The 24,517-nt window shown below is 39.3% G+C and overlaps 1 long non-coding RNA gene across 1 annotated transcript; it reads left to right on the forward strand.

Annotated features, from left to right (window-relative positions):
- On the forward strand, window positions 2,094–15,242 carry LOC110395022. The gene is made up of 4 exons (XR_002436107.1): window positions 2,094–5,251; window positions 6,690–6,789; window positions 8,551–8,670; window positions 13,556–15,242. It is a non-coding gene; the product is annotated as an uncharacterized LOC110395022 (long non-coding RNA).

Raw genomic sequence — 24,517 nt, forward strand, 5'->3', positions numbered from 1 at the left:
TCTGAATGAGGCCCAAGGAGAATTTTAGCTGGGCAGCTAAAGGGACTTGCCTCAAAACTGGCCACAAATTCAGGGACTGATCCATCAGTCAGTTGCAGTTGTCTTCTTGAAAATAAACAGGAATATAAAATTAAAGGAACAAGGGAAACTGAATGTAGTTCTGGGTGGGAGTGCTATGGGAAAGGGGAAAGTTAATTTTGAGCAGGTGATTTGCTGGAAAGACAGACTGGGAAATTTATGGGTGGGAAACCCTTCCAATACATTTTCTTATTGATTTTTGAGATTTTTTTTGATGTTCTTTTTATTCATTCATTATGAAAGGGATGAGTCAGGTACCACATTTCTTTTTCAAATGGAAACAAGATGGCTTGGATATTAGCTAACATTTGGGGGTTTTGTCACTGGTGTAAATGAAAGGATTTTAAAATTTGGGGGCTGAAGGACACTTTCATGTTAGGATAGGACAAAAAATGTGTTGGGAATCTCTGAAAAAAAATGACTGCAAATCCCAGTATTGAAGTATCACTGATCAGGATGATGAGCAGCATCCCTGGGAACTCAGTGCACTGGGAAAATTCCAGCAGAGCCTTGCAGAGATAAGGAGCCTTTCAGAAAGGAAACTGCACAAGGATTGGGCTTTTTTTTTTTTTTTTTAATTTATATTTGTCCTTAGCATACAGAGCATGCTAGAGCACTTTGTTTTCATAAAGCTGTATCCTAAAAGAAACATTCAATGCATTTTCAGTAAAGGAAACACTACCACAAGATATTTTGTTTGCATGTTGTGACACAGCTGAGTGATAGCTGGCATTACAAAGCACTGTCTGTGTGGTGTGGGTGTGCTGAATGAAAGTCTGTATGGAATTTGGTGTGAGAAAAATGAATCCCTCAGAAACAGGCATTGGTAAAAGCACGGGGAAATCATAAAGACAACATTTCCCTTTCGGAGAAAAACATTGCATGTAATATGTGGCTGCCAGCTCAGAGGAACCGTGGCTTAGCTTTTGCAGACACAAATGCTACAAATCCTGCCATATTAATTGGATTTCTCCCAGGGAAGTTGTTCCGTCCCTTATTCACCTGGTTACAATCCAGCTGATGCAGCAGTCGCCATGGCAACGGCTGCTTCAACATTTGAACCTATACAGATATTGCTGGGTACAGCCCTCCCTGATCTCGCTGCCGACGCGCGAAGCCGTTACCCCTCACGAGAAAATTGCCGTGGGTGGGAACTGCGGGATCCGACGACGTTCGCAGCGCTCGCTACGAGGCGGGAGCGGCTCTGCGGGGCGAGGCTGACACCTGGCGGCCGCGTCTGCGCCGTTCGGGGCACGTCCGGCCTTGTTCGGTTCACCCATCAGAGTACCTCGGGTTGGTAGGGAGCCGTGAGGATCAGCAAGTCCAACTCCTGGCTCCACACAGCATCATCCCAAATCCAAACCCTGTGTCTGAGAGCGTTGTCCAAGTGCTGCTTGAACTCTGGCAGCTTGAGGCCGTGCCCACTGCCCTAGAACCCTTTCCCTAACCCCCACCTGCCCCTCCCTTGGCACAGCTTCGTGCCGTTCCCTCGGGCCCTGCCGCTGTCCCCAGAGAGCAGAGCTCAGCGCTGTGAGGAGCTGCAGCCGCTACGAGGCCTCCCCTCAGCTCCTCTGCTCTGGGCTGAGCAAACCCAGGGACCTCAGCTGCTCCCCATACGTCTACCCCTCCAGACCCTTCCCTGTCTTTGTACCCGTCCTTTGGACACTCTGATAGTTTATGTCCTTTTTGTACTGTGGTGCCCCAAACTGTACACGGTGCTTTTCCCGTGCATTGTAATTATTCCATGGAGCTCATGGCTGATGTTGCACAGTACAAACATATCATTAGAAAAGCAAACACGCTCTGAATTGGAGTTTTCAATTCTAACTTCCCAGATTGCTCATTCATAAAGTTTGATGCATAGGAAAAATTCAGTGGTGAACACTGGCCAGTTGGGCATGCTGCTGGACTCTGATTTCTGGGTGAATTAGGCTTTTTACATTTCTTTAAAAATAAAATTTGTGGTGGGGTTCTTTTTTTTTTTTTTTTTTTTTTTTTAATGCAGAGAATGAATATGTAAAAAATAATCTCTTCTAGGCAGAGCCTATCTGAAGCTTATGGCTTATTAAGCATCATGCATATGACCAGCACTTAAAAATACCATAAATAAATCCAGGGAGAGGGCACGCATAAATCCTCAATGCTATCTATTCTCCAGGCACTAGCAAGGGCACAGTAAAATTGTGGGGGAGCTGCAGGTGCACTGCAACGTGGGTAATTCCTGAAAGCCTTGTGCCTGTCAGCTCCCAAGGGCAGACGGAACATCTCAGTGCCATGGAAAGGATTTCTCCAATGACAAGTTGTTTGTGTGTCTCCTTTGTGGGGGTACAGCATAAACTCCCTCTATTTAGTTTGGTAGCTGATGGGAGAGAGAGAGCGTAGCTTTAGCTGCCCTCCCTTCTGCTCCATTTTCCTTTGAAAAGTGTTCTGCTGCTGGCATTATTAACTCTGAAATTCCCCATACAGCTGTGGGCTGCGAGGACTGGATCTCCTATGCGACCATGGAAGAGGCACAAAGGTTTCCTTGTGACCACTCACTCTTTTTGTGTCCCCACAAAAGCCCGCTCACAATGTAGTATGCTGTTAATAGCTAAAGCACAAGATGTGGTAATGTAAATGAAGCCTGAGCAGCTGAAGCGAAGGTTTCGGGGAGACTGGGGTCTAAATGATTGTGTTTTATCTTCCTTATTGAGTCACTGCCGCATGACTGTTTTGGCTTAATCCCTTCATAGCACTTTACGCAGAGGCAGTCCGTTCAGATGTTTAAACACATATTCATTATATGCTGTATGTACTCAGATGTCCTTCCATGTGAATATGGCTTTGTTAGTACTGTGTCCTCAAGTATATATTTCACCTGCCTGTGTGATTACTGAGGAATTTTGACAAAGTTTTGGCTTTGTTGCAAGACTGTACCTCCCATTCCCTGAACTAACATTATGTTCTTCTTGTTAACATGTACAAGAATGCACTTGCTTTTTGTTTACTAAGGGGTTATTAAGAATTTGCAAAATATCAGCATGGAAGGAAGGGAACTGAGCATCGTAGAGGCTATGTGTGCAGTAGAGATCCAAAGAGCTTTGGGTTTTTCAAAGAAAGGAGTGTCGGGGGCCCCTGAGAAGTGTACGCATGCCATGAATGTCCCTTCTGTTTGTCAGCTCTGCAGCAGTGTCAAAGAAGCTCCTATCTGTGACAGGCAGACCTGACAGACAGCATTGTTCATTCGGTTTTTATTCAATACAAGGGTCACAGATCCCAGTGTCAGGATAAAGTACGACTAAGTAAGTGGTCTGATTGATCCTTCTAGGACATGGCAGTCTGGGGTGTGGGTACTAGATGTAATTCAAATTTTGCAGGCATGGGATAATGACTCTGAGATGAAGGTGAAAGATAGGAATACTTTATTAGGGTGGAGGCAAGCCGCAGTGAGGATTTAAATCTATTTCTAAATATAAAATATTTGGCCTGCATACAGTTCCTAATTTTTGTTTTTTTTTTCTATGACATCTTGCCAAGGTAAGGGAACAGAAGTTATGTAGTAGAACAGTAATCTGTGAAAAAGGAAGGTAAGAAGAAATCTGATCTTCCTGGCACTGTGCAAAAATCCTGATAAAGTCATCATTGGCCACTGCAGAACTGTGCTGTTTAAGAACAACTGACAACCTCATCACACTGTTTCTGAACTGAGTTCTCTAGTACCAAGATTGTCTTGCCCTTCTTCCACCCAAAGACCCTTGACAATCAGGCTAGAGCAGTTAGACACAAAACTTTTAAGAAAGTCAACCAACACAAATGTTCTTCATTAGAAATTCATAATGAATGGTTTTGAATTGCCTCATTGTCACAGAGCAGCTCACAGTTGCATATTTTAGTTTTCATCTCAGTGCCAGCAGAACTTATGTTTCCTTAGAGAAGGGTATATTTTGAAGCAAGCATTCCAAATGCTGATACATTACGCTACTAATGATAAAGTTACTGTAAAGTTATTGCCTAGACAGAGTGGCTGAGATTTGAAGGCACCTCTGGAAACTGTTGCCCAAGCTCCTCCTCAAGGAATGGTCAGGAGGAGAAGGTTGCTCAGGCCCTGTCCATTTGGGTTTTGAGTAACTCCAGGAATCGGGACTCCGTGATTGATTTGGGCAGCCTATGCCAGTGTTTGAGGACCCTCAGCTTAAGAAAGATTTTCCTTGTGTTTAGGTGGAATTTCTTGTATTTGAATTTGTTCCACTTGCCTTTTGTCCTGTCACTGGGCACCACTGAGAAGAGTGTGGCTCTGACTACTTTAGGCATGCTCTTCAGGTCTTTACGGACATTGATGAGATCCCTCTGATCTTTCTCCAGGCTGAACAGCCCCATCAGAGTAAAGCAGGCAGACTGGGAACTCAGTGCATCTGAAATCAGTTCTGGAACTGACATCTTTGAGAAAATTGGAGTGAAATTCTGTGCTGTGTCTCTAGAGTAGAAGCACAAAGACCATGACCTTAGGTTAAAGTAACTTCAAGATACTTTTGTGCTCCTTTAACCTTGGATTGCCCTGGGGTCTGGTGAAAGCTCTAGCGTAATCTATTCAGCTAAAATTGTGGCTCCTCTGCAGTGTCCTAAGGGGATGTGAAATAGGATTGCATGAAATAGAAATGTCATGGCTGAAATAGCCATAATGCCGTTCCTCTTGTCCCCACTCCAAACTGTAGCATGCTTGTTATACTAGACCTTGAGAATGAATGTTAGGAACAAGGCTTTTTGCTTTTTTTAGTGCTTCTGCTAAGGAAATCTGATGTGTTGTGAGGGATTTTTAGGGCCCCTTTAGACCTCTGTATTGCTTCTTCATGGATAACAGTGAAGATGAGTCTTTTCTGTTTAATCCCTCTAAGTCTCAGGTATGAGATACATTTCTTTTTACTTTTCCCTAAGTAGTAAGCTTTTTAGATTTGATTTGGATTTTATTCCATGTGTTGGCCCTGGCTGAGAGGAGTCTAGATTTTTCTCTGAGGTTGTCCAACAGTGCTGGAGAGTAAATAATTAGGACGAAATAGAATGCTTGACTTTGTATTAGGTCATTTTACTTTTCAGGAGTGAGAAGTGCAGGAAGACTAGGGGAGGCAGAAAATGACATTTTGACTATGGTGCCTTCTGGTTATGAGGACATCATTCACAAACATCACCACAATGCAGTGTAAGTCCAGACGTCTAGAAACTTTCTCTTAAAAGCTCTCTGCTCAGCGGCTGCCATTATAGGGTGATAATACTTTCCTTCTCATGCCAGGTTGGAATTGCATCTCTCTGTCCTGGTAATTTTTATGCAGGTTGTCTTGGCAGCTGCTAACTTAAAGGCATGCTAGGAGGATTGCATAGTCTTCTAGATTCTTCTGGTTGAGATATTTTTGGTCTTTTTTGCCAAATGAGTATTCCTTAAATTGGTTCGTTTCAAACAGAACAAAACAGTAATAAAGCCCTCTAAACACTGTTAAGGTCGTACTTTGCAATACCTGTGGTCTGCTTGTATGAGAACTAACTAAAGATCAATGTACAAGTAGTGAGAAAATCGAGACTTGCTTTGGTCAGGTGACATGTCTGTTTCTTCATACTTTTAAACAATAATAAATCTGCCCTCTTAAATGTTCTACTTTCACACCGTCATTCAGTATTTGTCAATATTCCCATTGTTATTCAAATCATATGTCCAACTCTTGTATTTATGCAGCAGTTAAAATTGTGATCGCTGGATTATGGCAGTCTTTATCATCATAACTGAATTTTTTACTTTGATTTAACTCAAATAGTTTAATGCTCCATTAATGTATGATACATTGGATATAAGACAGATGATGAGATTTGAATGAGCTCATATCTCTTGATCTTTTTATCTCCATGCATATGCATGGGATGGAAACATGGTTTTGAGGGCAACAAAAGTTAGAAGGATAGTGGAGAGTAAAAGAGTATTTGAAAATACTGATTTAAATATTGGGGAAGGAACACGTATATAAATAATGGCATCCTTGAAATCCATTGGGGTTGAAATGACAATAGACATTGACAGCAAAATAGAAACAATTAGTATTGCAACAGCTTTGGAGTTGAGATTGTGAAAATTTTGTTCATTTTCAGTTTAATCAAAATAAATCAGTTCCTCATGTGACACTCTAGATAGGTCATTGTTCTCTGTCTGTGAAGGAATTCTGTCTTCCCTTCAAATTTCAAAATTCAAATTTTTTCCCTTTCAAAATTCAAGAGGTAAGTTGGTATCTATATGAGCTAAGACCACTGTTTTTTTGTTGTTGTTCTTTGTTTGTTTTTAACCTGACAAATTCTGGACTGATTGAACAAATAGTTTAAATACTGGTAAAAATACTTCTGCTCTTCAAATCAGAGATGACGAGTGCTATCTCATCTCTCCATGATGTTTATGAGCTACATCAAAAACCGATCAAGCTGTAATTATATCAAGTGCCTGAAAAATTGTCAGAATTAGTGTACAGAAAAATAAGATTCTCTTGCATCTTTCCTTGCTAAGATTTTTCACTAGCCTATAACAATTTGGAATGCCAGCTTTACCTGTGTTCTTGCTCTTTTCTCGGATTTCACATTTTAGCTTTTGTACCTTTTCGTAGGATGAAATCAAGTGACCTTCTTTCACTTCAGCTTGGTCCTCATCTCCAGTGGGCAGCGTCTAGACTGAATTTAGTGACTACATTGATTATTTTATCAAAGGTAGCGGTAAGAATACAGCAGTTAGAGAAAAAGGTTTTAAAACAAGTTTATACAATTGTCTCCATGAAATGATGTTTCCTGTTCCTAAAGGCAGGCAGATCTGCCTTTTTCAACCCCCCTCCTGCTATAAGTATGTGCTTAAACATACCTCTGTATTTCTAGCCATCTTCTTTTGGTATTCAAATGCTAACTTCTTATGCAGTCAGAGTTGCTTTATCTCCTCAGTCCATGGAGGACAATTTGTTGGCTCCCTGTCTTCCAGTCCTCATAGGGCTAACAAACTTCCCATTGCCCAAGAGTTTACCAAGCAGGATCTTATCATGTTACTGATTATTTACCTTGCTGTCCAAACACCATATTGTCTAACCCCACAAAATGACAGTGGAAGTATCTGGTGTTTAATGTCCATATTAAATATATATGAATCGGGTCAGTATTAACCATTTATTGCAGTGCATTGCTAACTTGGTCAATACAAGTCATTCAGGTCAACCAGATTTCTCTGAAAGATCAGGCTTACTCACCCCTGTAGTCTACTGATTTTTTATGAGACATGCTTTAAGAGTCTATTTTAAAATTTGAGGAGTAAAGATGTCTCTTTCTCATTTAATCTGTCCTCTCCTGGTGAGCTGATGTGTAGTGCACAGTTGACAGACCTCTGAGCAATTGCTTCAGTGCTTTTGCTGTTTTTTTCAGGCTTTGCTCAGTGATATTAGGACAGTCTTGATTTCCAGTTTATTCTTTTGGGGTTTTCTATTGAGCTCATGACCAAAGAAACAGAGTGACATGCAGTAGAGCACGGAGCAGCACAATGAACAGCTGGTGTGTGTTTGTTCTCTCATCCTCTCCTCAGGGGGACGAGTGTGCACTGCAGAATGTTTTCCTTTGGAATTATTTTTAATACTGTGCTAATAAGAGACAAGCAAGGGTAAAAGCAATGTGCTTGGTGTTCAGAGTATGAGCAGTGAGACTGGTTATGTCCTTATTTTCTTGCTTACCCCAAACATGAATAGGCCTTCAGGAAATACCCGTCTACTTCACAGACTTTGCTCTTTATGGAGAATACGTCATGGATATTGTCTCTTTGATACTGCAGGGAGAAAAGGCTGACCATTTATTTATTTAGTTTTAGTAGAGCAATCTGAAGGAAAGCCAAAAAAAAAAAAAAAAGTATTTATGTATCTCCAGATCTATAGATTGTTATTTTTCCAAGGAAAGTTTACATTTCTAAATACAGAGGAGTAACACTGCTATTTCAGTCAAGCCAATGACAGTGATGCTTATCTACAGTACAATCTCTACTTCTGGAACAAAAAGAAGATTGGACAGGAAACAGCAGTGAGAACTGTTCTTTTGGAAATCAACTTTGTAATGGCTCATTACATATTGTCCATGGCACCCTGTTTGGAGAAGTAGAAATGGACTACAAAGAGATTACTCTTCTGTTATTCTCAGATGATTCTCTTTATCAATGTTTCCTAAATTAAACCTTTCCTAAATTTTGTGGTATTTATTTATTTATTTTTTAACAATTTGATTGTCCCTATATTGTATCGCTGTAGCAACACAACATGAAATGGTGTTTTGGGCTGGCTATTGCCAACTGCTTCCCACTGTACTCAAGTCATGGGCCTCTGCTATGGACTCTGCATTCCCCCAGGGGCAGGCTCTGGTACCTCTGTGCTGGTTTAACTCTATGAATGAGTCTGTGATGAGTCAGAATAATACAGTGGATGTTTCTCTGTGTTTATACTTCCATAGGTAGTGGAGTGCACCAGAGGACTGCTTAGTCTACAGCAACAGCATGCAACGCTGAGCAAATGATGTCCAGGATCAGTGTCTCTCCTTACACCATCAAGACTGCAGGGACCCTGGGGCCAGGTATGAGGAGCAGTCCCTCTACTGCTGCCAGTGCTTCACAGCCCAACACTTTCCTACAGTTATAGGCAAGACAGTGCCACCTGGGAGAAGCTATGCTGCTGCAGTCATGCTGCTGTCACTGCCAGTGATGGGTCAGATATGACTACCTGTTCTGCAGTCATGTCTCTGTGCTAACTTATCCCTCAAGATTTTAGTTTTCTCAGTGTTCCCTTCTCAGCAGAGAACACAGTTTGCACTTGGTGTGCAGAACCAGGCCAGCACAGCCTGGCTTAGTTTTACTGCTCCACACTGGATATGCTTGTAAACTGATGTTTCTATTCTAGAAGGTTAATAATGATTCTTTCTGGAGTGAAATTTTATCCATAGAAGAATAATTACAGTGTAATAGCTGGGAGTACTTTTCCAAGGCAGCAGTTCCCAGGCATTCTCTGCAAATGGGAGAAGGATGATTTCTGACAATCTGCTTTTGATTACAGAAAATTGTTAAGTTCTAGTTTCACCCTCAAACATTTATCTCTCTGCAGCCTTGTTTTGGAAGATGAAGCTTCTCAGGAACTGAACAGTGGGTCTTATCGATATAATCTCTATTTTACCTAACAGGTCATTTACCCCCTTCCTCTCTGTCTGCCTCCCTTCTTTTCCTTTCCTTGCTGCTGCTGGCAAGCTAATTAGACTGCTCCCACAAGAAAAATTCAGCCAAGGCCGTAACAGCCATATCGGATGGAAGCTAGGATAAAACTCTCCACAGTATAGCCTTATAAGTGCCTCTCAGCTTGTCATGTTTCCCTTCCTGTTTTTTTAATTCCTTACTTTATAGGGAGAATTCTCTCATCCTGTGTTCTATGTAAGCATTAAGTAAATTAATTAAAAGAAATTATGATGCATGTTTCCTGAAATATGCTCCTTTACTTCCTTTTATCCTTCTTTCATTTACACATTGTAGGTGCTGAATCTCAAGCTTTGTCCAACAAAAACACATTGTATATTTCTATATCTTTCCTATTGTAAATCCTTAACCTTCTGCTAGACTAATATATTAAAATTCTTCAGACATGGAGTAGCAATGTTCATAATCTCCAGTTCATTATCTTAATTAGATCTGTCTTATATTATCCCACAGTTTAGTCTCATTACTTTAAAGGTGATCAGCCTTAGAAGGGAATGTGAGCAGAATTTAGTGAATTCTATTGTGGCAACATTTCTCTCAGATCTGGCTTTGGATCTTTCAGGTGCAATAATGATAATGCTGCTGGTGCGGTTAATTAAAAATTGCATTTGAATGGTATGAATATTCATTTTGGGGGATGAACACAGGATTAACTCAGGGGGGTAAAATGTCTGCAATGGCCCAAGGATGTGAAGTGAACCTGGATCACATCAGAACACAAATGAATCATTTAAAATGATGGAAATTCAAAATCCTCCCACCCTGGAAACTATTAGTAGAGTATTGCCCAGGTTGAGCCTGTCTCTTAATGTGACAACAGACATTAATGTTCATCCTTCAGTAACAAATTGTATGATGTATATTTGACATACAGCTATTACACCCAGGAGCTAATACCTGGTGCTAAATCTTTGCTAAATAATTAAGAAAGGCTACTGTCTTTTTAAAATTCTTAGGTTAAAGTGTTGCAGTTACATCTGTAAGATCCAGGTTACTTTTAATGGCTTTCTGTGAAAGATCAAAATTGGTCTTCCAGTAAATGACTGTGACATGCAGGATGCTGCTGGGGAGGGTACAGACAACAACTGCTGAGACCTTTGATAATGAAGCACTCTGTACCCAAACCGTCTCTCTGACAAAACCCAGGACTTTAATATTCTGGGCAAGGATGTTAAAAATGTATCTCTTCTTTGTCTTGTGAATAACACCACTGAAAAAATCGAAGTGGTGCTTCTTTTTTGCCCAAATTTATTTGTTGTCATTTTTCCTGAACAAAGGAAACATCAAATAATGAACAGCTTTTGTAAAGCTTATCTGGTACTGCAGGATGCTTAAAAAAATGAGACTACAAACTAGAGATAAAGCCTTTTTGGTGTAGGAACGTTGTGTGAAGTTTAATGGGCATTTGCCAGAGAATATTTTGCTGGCTGTTAGCTAGTTGCCAAGGGATTCACGGGATGCATGTTCTAGAATAAAATGCTCTGTGAATAAAAAGGGGTCAGTTAAGGTAATTTGCATGGTGCTTTTGTCTGGAGCATCGAGGAGATCCAGGCTCACTGTGCAGTCAGAGATAGTGCAGTGATGTGTGTCCTCTCCTCCCTTGCCCTGCGTTTAAGTCCTTCTTATCTGAGACACTTCTAGTTTGAAGCCTTCAGTAGATGGCCACCTGGGAAAGCCCAAATCCACTCATCACTTATCCCATGCAACACAGAATCTGGCCTTCTTTCTCGAAGAGAGAAGCAGTAGCATTTTGTCTCAGCAGCCCAAGTTGTATCACTGAATAAAGGGCACGAGGGCTTTTCACAGGAACAACCCCTTGCCCCTGAATAGTGAGGACAAATAAGAGTAGAAGCATTCTACGGACTCCCATATTTTCTTGTTAATGCCAAAGAGATTTAGTCAGCCTTTCTGCAGGAAGGATGCAGCAGGAACATAGGTTGTGTTTTGGGGCAGATTATTTATATAGTGGGCTTCTCCAGCTAAGTAGCTTAACTCTGACCACGTTGGGTAGGAGAAGGGAGCTCTGCCCTACTCTTGCAGTTGTTTATATTTAAAAGGGAATCTTTTTGCTAGTCCCCTATGGATCCTTTAGAACTGATGTATAACTTGAAAATGGTATCTTAGTTGTAAATAAAGGCAAGATTAAAAAGTATCAAAAAACTATTATCATCATTTAATTTTCTTTTTACTATCACTATTATTCCTTGGTTTTTTTGGCTTAAAAAATGGGAAATAACTCAGGGTCATTGTGTCTGGATATAGCATATACAAAAGGCGGAAATTTCTTGGTTGACTTGTGGGGAGCATTTACATTTCCTAATCATAGTGTGTGTCTGGTGACACTGAAGACATTGCAGATAGGGTATACGTGCCTGGCAGGTATGATATTGGGCCACAGCTCCTCTAAAGCTACAACTAGTTGATTCACTCTGGGTTGTCTTTGACATCTTAGTCCTTATACAGAGAAACTCTCTGGCTGTAGGGACACTCAAACTCTTTCTGAAATCAGATTCCTTCAATGTTTTAATGCTAACAGCCACTTAAAATCTCTAGCATAGTGCACAGCACATTAGTGCAAATGTATGCCACATGCAAACTCCACTGAATAGAGTAACATGAGGGCTTAATTTGCCCTGCTAATTAGACTTGAGGAGGAAATGGTGGCCAGACAGCAGCTGTGGGAGCAAAGAATGAACAAACTCAGACTTTTTGTTCATCTGGTCATGCTTTTCATCCTTGTTTAACTATCTGACAATTATTGCCTGTATATTTTTGTTGTTCCTTAAAACTTATCCTGCAAGTGAATCTGCTTATTGAGGAACTGCTGTTTTCTTCCTTCCCTGTGGTATCACCCACTGTGAAGACCGGGCTTGAAGTGGTAGAATACCTGGCCTTGTATTAGTGCCAACTGTTTTCCTTTGGTTTTCTTTGGAGAACTAATCACATTAATTTATTCATGGAATGTCATGGTGTTCAGTTCTGAGGAGGGGCATGTGCTTGTCTTTTGTACTCTGCTTCTGTTTTGTGTACTCTTGTGGAGCCCATGTGTCTACTGCCTGATAGTTAATCCCACTGATAGTGTGATTTAATAAGAGGGAAGAATGATATGGCTGCATCCTGCCCATTATGCCCTTAGGAAGGAGATTTTTATTCGCTGTCAGATGTCACTGATGGAGCATTTGGCTTCCTTTCATCAAGTGACAATTGCAGTTTTAAGAGTACAGTATAGAGTGCCACTTTAATGCCAAACGTCTCAATTCACAAGTGAGGGAAGGATAAAGTTGTGCAGCTGGAGGATGTTATTTCTTCTCAGCAGCTGTCATTGAAAAGGCATGGGAATGCTCTAGATGTCAGGTGTCATAAATGCTCCATCCAGGGTTTGTCACGTGCTGGGTAATATAATTTGAAGTGTTGAAAAGAAGTTTCTGTATACATTGAAAATCTTCTGTATGCCAGCTTGCCCTAAAATTTGCTATACTGATGTTTAGGAAGTCAGAAATTAATGTAAGTGAGATCAGTGGCAGACACTGTATGTTTTACCAGAGTTGCAGAGGCTTTTTATGTTACTCAAATCAAAATGTACAACTTTATGAGGGTCCATGACAACTCCTCCACTCCATGCTACAACTCCCACATCCTTAGATGTACCTACACATTGTTACCTGCACCTTCTGAGGACAAATTCATGTATGCAGTGCAGGGCCATGAATTAAAATGGGGAAAACAGTATTCCAGTACAACACGACTTTACAGTAGGAAGGTGTTGTATTTCATGCTCCATGTATACTCTACTGACAGTTCTCAAAATCTCCCATATATTCCTCTTTCCCCTTGTTTCTCAAACCTCATCACTGGGAGAACAGCTGAAGCCATGAAGAGCATCCAGGTCTTTTATCTTGCTTAACATTTCTTCATTTTTCCTTATCTTTCAAGAATTCAGTCAATGTAATCTGTGCTTGACAACCACTGTACTATCCACATATAGAAGCACTGATTTCAGACAATGAGGAAAAATATGGGCTTTTCAATGCTTATGTCCAATGTCTGGTGACAACTGGGGCTAGAAAGGGCAAGATTTGAATCTTTTTTAGTGATTTCCTTGGCCTGGGACTCTGGTGTAAACATACATGTTTTCAGTAATGTCCTTCTCCTTTTCTGTTGGTAATAGTTGGCTTTCTCTGTCAGCTATTGAAATCAGAGCATCTTTTCTGATTCCAGCTGGCATTTGCTAAAGCTACATGAAACGCAAATGGATATACAGAAGCATGCTTTCATTTGTCGTTATGTCAAGTGGAGATGTAACACTAGAAACAGAAGGATGTTTGTTGATGTGAGGACCACCAGGAACTGACTGCTGGAATTTTGCTCAAAGGAAGCAAGCCAGATGAGAAGAGAAAAGAAATCCCCAGCTTTCAAGTGCCACATCATCACAGGTGAGTCTGAAGAATAAGAAGCGGCATCTTCTTTTAATCAATTTTAAGATGAAATTATGAAAAAGTTATGTAGTGTGACTCCCTACACTGAGTTCATATCAGGTTCTATGAGGTCAAGATTGCTGGGCTCCACTACAGTCTCCCTTCTGTGCTCACAAGTGTAGGAGATTTAAAGTGCCAACAAGATCAAGATCAACAAGGAGAGCGAGCTATGGAACTACTGGTGAAATTTTTCTCATTTTGCACTGCAGATAATAAATCCATGAGTGTTGTGGATGACTGGAATAATCCTCTGCATGGAAGTCTCCTAACAACAACAACAAAAAATTAACTTGTTATAGTTGCCTTGGTTTAGAGCAGAGATGAATTCAGGACTGTAGATTTTATGCTAATGATCTTTGTACTCCAGTCAATACAGAAGGAACAGATTGGATTATCATCAGAAAAGCTCAAGTGGTTTGATTTACCTGAAGTGAGATTCATTGTTAGTTCAGAATTAGACTGATGTGAAAAAGAGGGTTGATTGGACAAAACCTCTTTTCAAATTCTATGGCTTCAAAATCCAGTTTAACTGATTTTTCCAGAAATGTGTCAAAATAAATTTAAAGAAAATACTTATAACTACTAAAATAACTATTACTATTTCATGTGGTTATGAAGCAGTCATAGTGATATGCCTTTAAAATTTTTCTTAGTGCTTTGAGCATCCATCTAGATGTTGTGAAGTATTTGCTTATGTAATATCAAAACACTTGTTAAATTTTCAGCCCTTCCTCCCCTTGACTGCTTTTCATTATTTAGAAGAACACTACACGTAATATTTAAAGTGTTTTGGAAACATACGGGATGAAATGACTTAACATGACTTGATTTTTGGTGACAGCTGCCTTCATGTTTGCTGATGTGTTCCTGTTCGTGGTAGTTGGAATTTTTTTGAAGCTGATCATTGTTTTTCAAAATGTTCACCTTTGGAGGAAGCAATTTCAGAACTAGGCTTTTGTTGATATTTGAGCATGAATCATCTTTGGAATATCTGTGGAGAGTATTGGCTTCTCTATTTTTAAGTTAAGGTGGAATGAAATAGCTAAGAACATTTAATTCATTGTAAAATGAAAACCTTTATATTATTCATGATAGTGATAGCCAGTGAAACAGGCAGATCTGTGATAGTTACAGATAGTTATAAGTTTCTTTTTACATTCTTCCATGCTGAAATCATAAATTAACTTTTAAGATATTTTTCTTGCAGAATGTATTGTGCTTTGTAGATCTTAAGAAATAGTATCTGCTAACATAAAAGATGATTTTCTTAGTGATTCAATAAAATGTTGCACAGAGACACATACTTGGGATATTTCAAAAGGCTGTTCTATACCTAATACAGCTTGATGAATACAGTTGTAATGAATGATAAATGATGCATGCAGATTTGAGGTTTGTTTCCAGTTTTGTATGAACTGTAAATAAATATGTTGACCACTTGACTATCTATCTGTTCTTACAATTTTCTGTGATACATTTGTATTGTATGTTGGGAAAAATGAGTCTTTTAAGATGAAAGTCTGGCTTGATTTTCTTACAACAGTAACAATGACAGGAAGAAAGGGATACAGAAATGCCGATCTTTTGAATATAATGAGAACAGGCTACATTTGTATTATTTCCTGTGCTTAAGTTTCATTACAGTGATTTTCCCAATGAATACATTGCACAGCATGCTATTTCCTCTTCTCATTACCATCTTTGTCATGGAGAGGAGGTTATAGAATCTTAATGATTCAGTTATTTAAACCTTTTAGATAGTCTCTGTATTTTGAATGACCTCTCTGTTTCACCTTTTCCCTAAGGTTACTGAGCTTGAGAATAGGAATTACCTTCAAATCAAATTACTCAACAATGAAAAGGGCAAGGTAGTTTAGAGTGCTATGATCACAATTACAGAGATTCTAGAAAGGATGAGAAGAGGAAAAAAAAATAAAAAGGAAGCAGAGTATGAATCTTTCACTAGAACTTTACTACAAAGCAGAGGTAATTATTGTATGCAAGTGTGATGCAAAGCTCACCGGAAATCATAGATCCCCATATCCCAGTGCTAAGAGATTGCTTCAGGTAATATCATATCAGAGTATCGTTGGCTTTGTTGTCAAAAATCTAAACATTCTACAATCCAAAACATGGATGATCACTGACGCCGTGATCTCTAAAGTTTCATCATCTTGAAAAATTGTATAAATGTGATTGATCTTGTGCATTTGAAATATTTCAGGAATGATAGTTTATGAGACTTCTCTGTGTTGAAATGGGAGGATAAAAACAGATCCCTCTACATTAGGATTCCAGGTGCTGGCCAGTGAAATGGATTGCAAATTGCTTGGGATCCATCGGTCCTGGGGGAAAACTGATTTGTGAAAAGTACCTTCTAAAAAGGTGAACATTTATGACACGATGCGAAGTTGCCCCACAGTGTGACAGAGTGGACTCTGCCAGACAAATAACTCTTACCATTTAAAAGCATGACTGAGTAGTCTGTGATGCTTCACAGACAACTGAGAATATTAAATGATAAAAGCCAAGATTAAGGATTCAGTACTTTCCAGTATCATTAGGATCCTGAATGTGTTCACTGATCATTCTAAATGGTGAATACACTTCAGAGGCATATGACCCGTGCTTTCTATACTGTTTGTTTTCCTACATTGGTCAGGAACATTGCATGAGAGATTCATGAAAAGTGCATGAAGAGCAAATATAGGCAAAGGGTTTATCTGCAAAGAGTTTTTATAGTACAGGGAAGCTATATTTACACACATTCTCCAATCTTTATTTGAATAAATAAAGTGGTATCATGGGACATGCTGCAATACTGATAATGAGTTTTATACTCATTCATCCTGAGAAGTTTCAACAGATATAGTTTGCCTATCAAATGGATTTAAAATTGTATTGTCACTGGCTTGCTTTCTGCACTGATTGCTTTTGTATTGCAGCTCCATGCCTCAATAGACACTTTGATTGTCTATATCTGCCACATTGTTCACATGAGTCTCCCTATAATCTGTAATAAGAAACCCTTCATTTTGATACTAAAACTCAACACATGCTCCTACAATGATTATTAACTTAGGGAAATGGCAGCCAAAATGATATTTTGCTTTCTATTCTCTATTCTTTCCATGTACGTTGCATGATAGGCAACAGTCTACTTAGTTCAACAGCTCAGCTTAGTGAAGAAAATATTGCAGAAGGGATGTTGTGGGTACAGCTGCAGACATTTCCATGGTTCTTATTGCCAAGCTGCACACTATAGTAATGAACACTGACTACACTTGGCTTAACTATTATTTGAAATTCCTAAGATCTGAATCCTAATTTTCAGGATAAAGTATGGCTTTAGCTTAATACATCTTTTAGACACGTAGTCTATTAAATACACATTACCTTAAGAATGAGTGCTAAATGTTTTGTTGGATTAGTGTTTTAAGAGTTGGTCAAATACACTGCAGTCTGAATTTTATCAGAAGTGAATCAAACTCTCACAATTCTGAATGTTAATTCCTCTTTTTACTTTTTCTAGTTGAAGTCATTTAAAACAATTTCAGTTTTCTGCAGTAAGGAGGCTACTGAAATAATTGCTGGATTAATGTGTGTATGGGTACATATGTTTTACTGCTCCCTTCTCTCATCTCCTTATAACCACTGAAAATTTTGGCCTATTCTGAACAGTCTGAGAGAAAAGCAGTAATCTCAGAGATAGATTTCCAAATACTTTATGAAAGATGCAGCTGAGTGGAGAAAACTTGCTTCAGAAAAATGCTGCAGTTTGAGTCCTAATAGCAGATAAAATAACAGAGAACCCAATTATAAGACCTAAATCCACAGGGAATCATTGATTTCTGTTGCTACCTTTTTTGGTGTGTTGTTTAGTTGTGTTCCAAAGATGATTACAGTTTCTTCTGGAAGATGTTGGCATGGTGATGGCAGGTGCTTTCTATTTAGTGTTTCGCAATAAAAATAGTGTATTTGAGTTCAGTATGATGGAATATATCAGTGGACTGTGCCTATGATATTGTAATTTCTGGAAATACTCCGCTAGGGATGAGATGTGATAGGGACAAGAAAGGAAAAGAGGAAAACTAAGATTGAGCTAAGACAGTATATTCACAGAATCGCTTTGTTGATTTGCTACTTAGTTTTCATTTAATAATTTCACCATATCTTATAAAGGTTAATTATACCTCATATTTTATACCTCGGTTCTCACTTGCTTCCACTCTATCAACAAGAAAAATAAGATACAGGGAGATTAAATAGATGACTGAAGGCTCTGCTGCAGGTCATTTTTATATCTCCAGAGCAAAGTGCTCTAAGCAAGGTACGTAGGTGCCATAAGCACCACAGTCATTCTAATTAAATGGTCTTTTTAAGATTAAATTACCCTTGGCAAGTACATAGTATATATTATAGATATATCCTCAGTCAGGATAATGATAAAACTCTGATTCCAGTATATTTACTTTAGGTGATACCCTGGAATTTTGTCATTTCTTTAAAATAAGACCATATTTCAATTTAATCCTTGAGAATACACTGGTTTATTGTGCAAGATTTTGGACATGGGCTTTTAAATACTTACAGTGTAAGAAACCCAACTCAACTCTAACTCTTTTTTAAAGAAAGGTAAAATCTAATGACAGAACCCTACACACTGAAATGAAAGCATGGAATAGCAATGATTTATTTCAAATCTTAATACTTTTTGCGTTATACTAGCTTCACAATACCCTAATACATTTTAAAAACTAATTAGAGCATATTATTTATTTGTAGTCAGCAGAAAAACTGTTTACAGTTCTTTTTGGGGTCACTGTCTTCCAATTTCAATATGCTTCTAAGCATCTACTGAAACACCCAACAACTGAGTTTTAGTATCAGGAAAATATGTTCATGTCTAGTAAAGAAAAATTGTGCACCCTAGTCCTCTTCATGAATCCTTCATGGTGGCTTTAAAAATTCCTAACAAGACTTGGAAATTAGAAGGATATGAAAGAATCACCATGGGGAAAGATTTGTTTTTCCAAATTAATATGATGAAGGAACGTTTATCACTTCTCACCCTTTATTTTCAACCCAAACTAAATTCAATCATCTATTTAACTCACACTTCAGGATTTGCATTTGAGTTTGATGGCAATAATAAAGTGAGATAAATTAAATTAATATTCTTCTTGATACAATTAGTTTAATAACTTTTCCATTTCCATTCCCTTTTTATCTGCTTTATCACAGTTCGATAACATACTACAGTAAACCAGTGCTTCAATAAACTTCTCTCTGTGCCCAGCGTGAAGAGATTAGGATTTCTTTTATTGCTCAGATTGTCATATCTTGCCTTATATAGCACCTTTTATTGCAAAAGGAAGCCAGGCACTTTGATATAAAGAAGAATGACATTTCTCAGAGTTGATACGTGTGTGCTTCTGTGGTGGAACCAGCACAGTCACCAGCAAGTGCAAGATCCTGCATCCAAGTGCAAGGTCCTGCATCTGTGTTGGGGCAATTCCAGGCACAGATACAGGTTGGGTGGAGAATGGCTTGAGAGCAGCCCTGAGGAGAAGGATTTGGGTGTGTCGGTTGATGAAAGACTCAACATGAGCTGGCAATGTCTGCTTGCAGCCCAGAAGGTCAATCATATCCTGGGCTGCATCAAGAGAAGTGTGACCAGCAGGTCGAGAGAGGTGATTCTGCCCCTCTACTCTGCTCTCGTGAGACCCCACCTGAAGTACTGTGTCCAGTTCTGGAGCCCCCAGCAAAAGAAAGACATGGAGTTGTTGGAGCAGGTCCAGAGAAGTGTCACAAAGATGATCAGAGGGCTGGAACACCTCCCCTGCAAGGACAGGCTGTGAGAGCTGGGGCCCTGAGGATACCTTTATAGCAGCCTTCCAGTACCTGAAAGGGGCCTACAGGAAAGCTGGGGAGGGACTTTTTGTAAGGGCAGGTAGCAAGAGGATGAGGGGAAATGATTTCAAATTGGAAGAGGGTAGATTTAGAGCAGATATTAGGAAGAAATTCTTTACTGTGAGAGTGGTGAGACACTGGAACAGGTTGCCCAGTGAGGTTGTGAATATCCCCTCCCTGGAAGCATTCAAGGCCAGGCTGGATGTGGCTTTGTGCAACCTGGTCTAGAGAGAGGTGTCCCTGCCTATAGCAGGGGGTTGGAACCACATGATCTTAAAGATCCCTTCCAACCCTAACCATTCTATGATTCTATGTTGTACAAACATTAAGACAGAATGCTCTGAGAAACTGGAGAGGGTTGTAATACTTTTGCCGGGGTCCTGGGTCTTCCAGGACACATAGGACATGTACACAAATGCAGATACATGCATACTCACGTATATTCAAAGTTGTGATACTTGATGCTTACATACCACACAAAAAGATTTTCTGCTTTTACAGCCTGAGTATTTGGGCTTTAGCTGGATGCAATATAGATCATCTGCAGAATGAAATTTTCTCTTTAACCTCAGGTCACTGAACAGGACTACAGCGCTCTGATGCTACTATTGCATCCGTTGCCAATAAACTGCAGCCTCTGTGCATTCTGAGTGATGGTGTTGTCACGTTCAAGTGAGGGCAAGTCCCACAACCTCCAAGATGACCTTCCATACTAGGTGTCATGAAGCGTTTTTTTGAGATGTTGCTAATGTTTCTCAGTGCAAGTCAAACATCATTTATATACATATATATATATACAAACCTTTTTTTTTTCTTTCTTTTTTCCCTGAATAATTGACTTCTTTCCCTTTTAGTTTCTGCAGGACATGAAGACCCAGCTAAGATGTTCTTCTCAACAGAAAGGACAGATTTCTGTGGGAGCTGGGCAGTAGTAATTGTGTTGTGTCAGCAATTTATTAACACTGTCAGTTTAAGCCACTGTGTTAATAACTGTCCTCTGTATGTTTACAGAAAAGATGAATATATGCACACACAAAGCTTTCAAGCCCATGTGTGGGCTGCTTAATAGTTTATCAAGTGTTATCAGCTAGCTTAGTCCTCCCACTTATCCTTGCTACTACTGCCAAGCGTGCCTGGAACAATATTCATTATGTGAATAGCCAGTGCTTTGGTTCTCAAGGCCATGCCAGGTGCACTGGAAGGCAAAGAAGCCTTCAGTCTCTTGCTCCATGCCAGGCTTCTACATGATGCTGGTCAAATCTTTCATATCCGGCTTTCCAGATATACTCAAGAACATGGGCCTGGATCTGTAACAGGACTGGCTCTGGGAGTAGAGTTGTCAAATCTAAGTTGGGTGTCCAAAGTATGCAGAAAGGTGAGCCCCTCAGACAGGGACTACTTTTGTTTGTGCTCCATGAAGAACAGATAATTAAATCATTTTCATTGAATGTATAGTGAAAGGATGTGAAGAGCAACAGTGCCCTACTTTTATGTGATGGGTTAGGGGTGAAATCCTTCCATCAAGGAGAAGACCTGGGTAAATGGATTTTGCAAGTGTTTATAACTTTTATAGCTTTATATTTTGATAATATTTTGCTGAAATTGTTTTGATTTCATGGAGGCCTAGAAGAAGAGCTCTCCTGAGGAAGCCCTGGAGGGCTGTTTACTCTGCACAGCACTGTGATATCTGAAGCAAAATACATTCAGCCTTTGCAAAAGAATGTAAGCATAAAAATAATGAAAGAAATGGGAAATAAATAAGATTTCTAGATCTAAAAAAAAAATTATAAACAACTGAAGCAAATTCTACCCTTTAAGACTTTTAAAGAGTCACTGATACTGTGGTTAAGGTTTCTCAGAACTTCTGGGCTCTGTGTCAGAACCTCTTTCCCAAACTGTTCTTTTAGTTACTTTTGATTGAGGGTTGCTTGTAAAATCCCTTTTTGAATACCTTCTTCTAGCCCTCTTCCACGATGTTTCCATTCTACATCACTTTTTTAACTTGCTGCTTGAAGTTATTAAGAGTTAAGTGCTCAGGCAGTGACTTCCTTTGTCTTGCTGGGGAGAAGCTGCACAAGGACCCAAGGAATTAGTCCTGTTAATCAGACTTAGTCTGTTTTCTTTGCATAAATTTATTCTATGTTGAAAACTACAGTCATAAACAGAATTAATAAATTAATGCAAATTTGAAAGTCTACAAAAAAATATTCTCCAGGCCATCACACAAGACTGAAAATTAGAATATAAAGAGTTGTCAAAACTCTCCCTAAATTGATGATTGATCGTAGGATAAACCCTAGGCTCCCTTCAATATCAAGTGCCACACCTATTTGCTAAAGTATATTCATATGAATATATATTGATTTTACGTGTATTTAAAAACTTTAACAAATAAAAAAACTTGAGTCTGAAAGAAAAGAAATGATATAAAAGAATTACATTGAACAATGAGGTTTTCTTATCCTAACAGCGTGACTTACCTAAGTTAGACTTTTCCTCAAATGCAGTAATTTAGTATATGTCTATTACTTCACAATGTTTGGTCATTAAAAGTAAAACAAGTTCTCAAAAATGAGGAATATCTTGATTTTTGCTTAGATATTTTTCCTGAAGTGGTATGGTGCTCTCGGATGAGCCCTTTTGAATCTGTTGATCTGCACACAGAATTTGGTGAGCCTCAATGGACTGAGAACATCAGTGGGTCAGCAGGAAATTTATTTTGGTTTGGATGGTGCTCTTTTCAGACTTAGCTAAGCGAATTTTCTATGTACTTGACATTGCCTAAGAGATTGGATACTTCGGCACTTACTGTGGATCAGTAGTGCAAGGTAACTACATATACATTGTAACTTGGTCATAGATGAGATTTTTTTGACTTACAATTACAGTTCTCGCTGAAACTGCTGAGAACTACTATCACTGTTTCTTAAAGTAAATGAGAGCAGTTAAGTGATAATAGGCAATAAAGAGGGGACACAATGGGTTTGCTACTACAGATACAGACAGCAGATCCCAGCAGCTCCAAATTTCTGGGAAACATGCTCAGAGCCTAAGGTTCAAATGAATAGAAATGAGAATCAATAGCTGTGAGAAAAACAAGCAGAAAAGGACCAGAAAAACCAGAGACAAAGAGATATCTGTGGCATGACTGAGGGAAAACCAAAGGAAAAAACATCACTGTTGGGGGCAGAATGATTGCTAAAAAGGCAGATTTAGGATGCTGCAAGAAAAAAAAAGTAGCATTCTATTGCTTGTTACTGCTGCATCAGGGATTTATGCTTGTTCCTGATAAAGAAAATGGGTTGTACCAAAGCAATCACAGACTCTGTCATCAATTTATCCCCCTAACAAAACAATTGAGAAAACCCCAAATATCTGGTTAACTACCTGGATAAAAAGAATAAGGTTATAAAGAAGAGAACAATATTTCCAGCTGTGGAATTTGCTAGATAGGCAGTGAAGTGTGTTGTTCAGCTGAGTTTTGCATAAGAAATACATTTATGTTGCATTTCTAATGCAAATTGCCTGTATTTCACATGGACAGAATGAATCCTTTCTGGTTTGATCTTCAGCTTTTCAAATCAATAGAAGGACTCTAATATATTTTCAATAGACTTTGGAGCAGGCTCTTCCTTCCATGCACTCAAAATGACTTACAATCAATTTATGGCAAAAATCCACTTCAGAAAGCCTGAAAACTACAAATATGCAGTTTCATGGGGAAGCTAGCATCGGTCGCCTAAAAATAGACTCAATTTCAATATACTGATCCAGATGCCTGCCTGTGAAGAATTTACTCCCTGTGCATATGCTATCTAGCTTTTAGTAGCTTGAACAAAAGAGGCAGAAGACTATGTTTAAGGAAGAGATGCCAAGTGCCTCTTTTTATCAAATGTTCTCTACACCAAAATGGAAGTACTCAAGAAGTTCATTTTGATGACATGTTATTTCTTCCTCCATCCCTACAAGTAACTTGTCAGGCGACTGATATCAGAAGTGTTGCAGAGAAGTGGATCAGCCACTTACATTCATACAGATGGGTCTGCAGAGAACCATCTTATATAGTCTGTTCTAATGCAGTGGCTTTTTTCTTCTTCTTCTTTTTTTTCTTTTTTTTTCTGGCTATATCTCTACCTTGGATTTTGGGAGAATTTTTCAGCTTCTGGCTGTGGAGGCACATGCCAGCAGTGTTCTGGCTCATTGCTGAGCCAAAATTTGGGAGAAATACATCTCTTCCTTTGTGTCCACACAATAAATATGCACATATGCTGGCTGGAAGGAGGGACACAATTTGCACCAAGAGGTCTGCCTGTCTGAACCATCAGGGAATGAAGAGAGCAGATGTTTTGCAGAGTTCAGATCTCCAGTGTTCCAGATGCAGACTCATAAAATTACATTGAGGAACAGAGCATATACATGACACCCCTTGCATCTCTGGGGGAAGAGCCAGGAGTATATAAAAGGGTTGGCCTGAAAGTCTCAGTGAGCAGAGTGGGCTGAGAAAAATATGGACTTGCGGATCCAAAAGGGCACAGAACATTTTGAAGAAAAAAAGTATGATCTGAGGAAAGGAGATGATGTATAGTTCTGAGAGGCAGCTGGAGGAGTAAGAGGAAGAGCAGTGGGCAGATCATACTAGAAAACTACCTGGAGCAGTCTGTGAATAGAAGGGGAGAAATGGATGCAGATGAAGTATTGGTATTCTGGTTTAGGAGTTCATAACTTAGTGCTGTGCACCTGACTCCTTGCAATGTGAAATAAGGGAGTTTGGGGAGTCCTGATTGAGGCTGAG

This window comes from Numida meleagris, chromosome 2, assembly GCF_002078875.1.
Source record: "Numida meleagris isolate 19003 breed g44 Domestic line chromosome 2, NumMel1.0, whole genome shotgun sequence".
In the NCBI taxonomy this organism is placed as follows: domain Eukaryota; kingdom Metazoa; phylum Chordata; class Aves; order Galliformes; family Numididae; genus Numida; species Numida meleagris.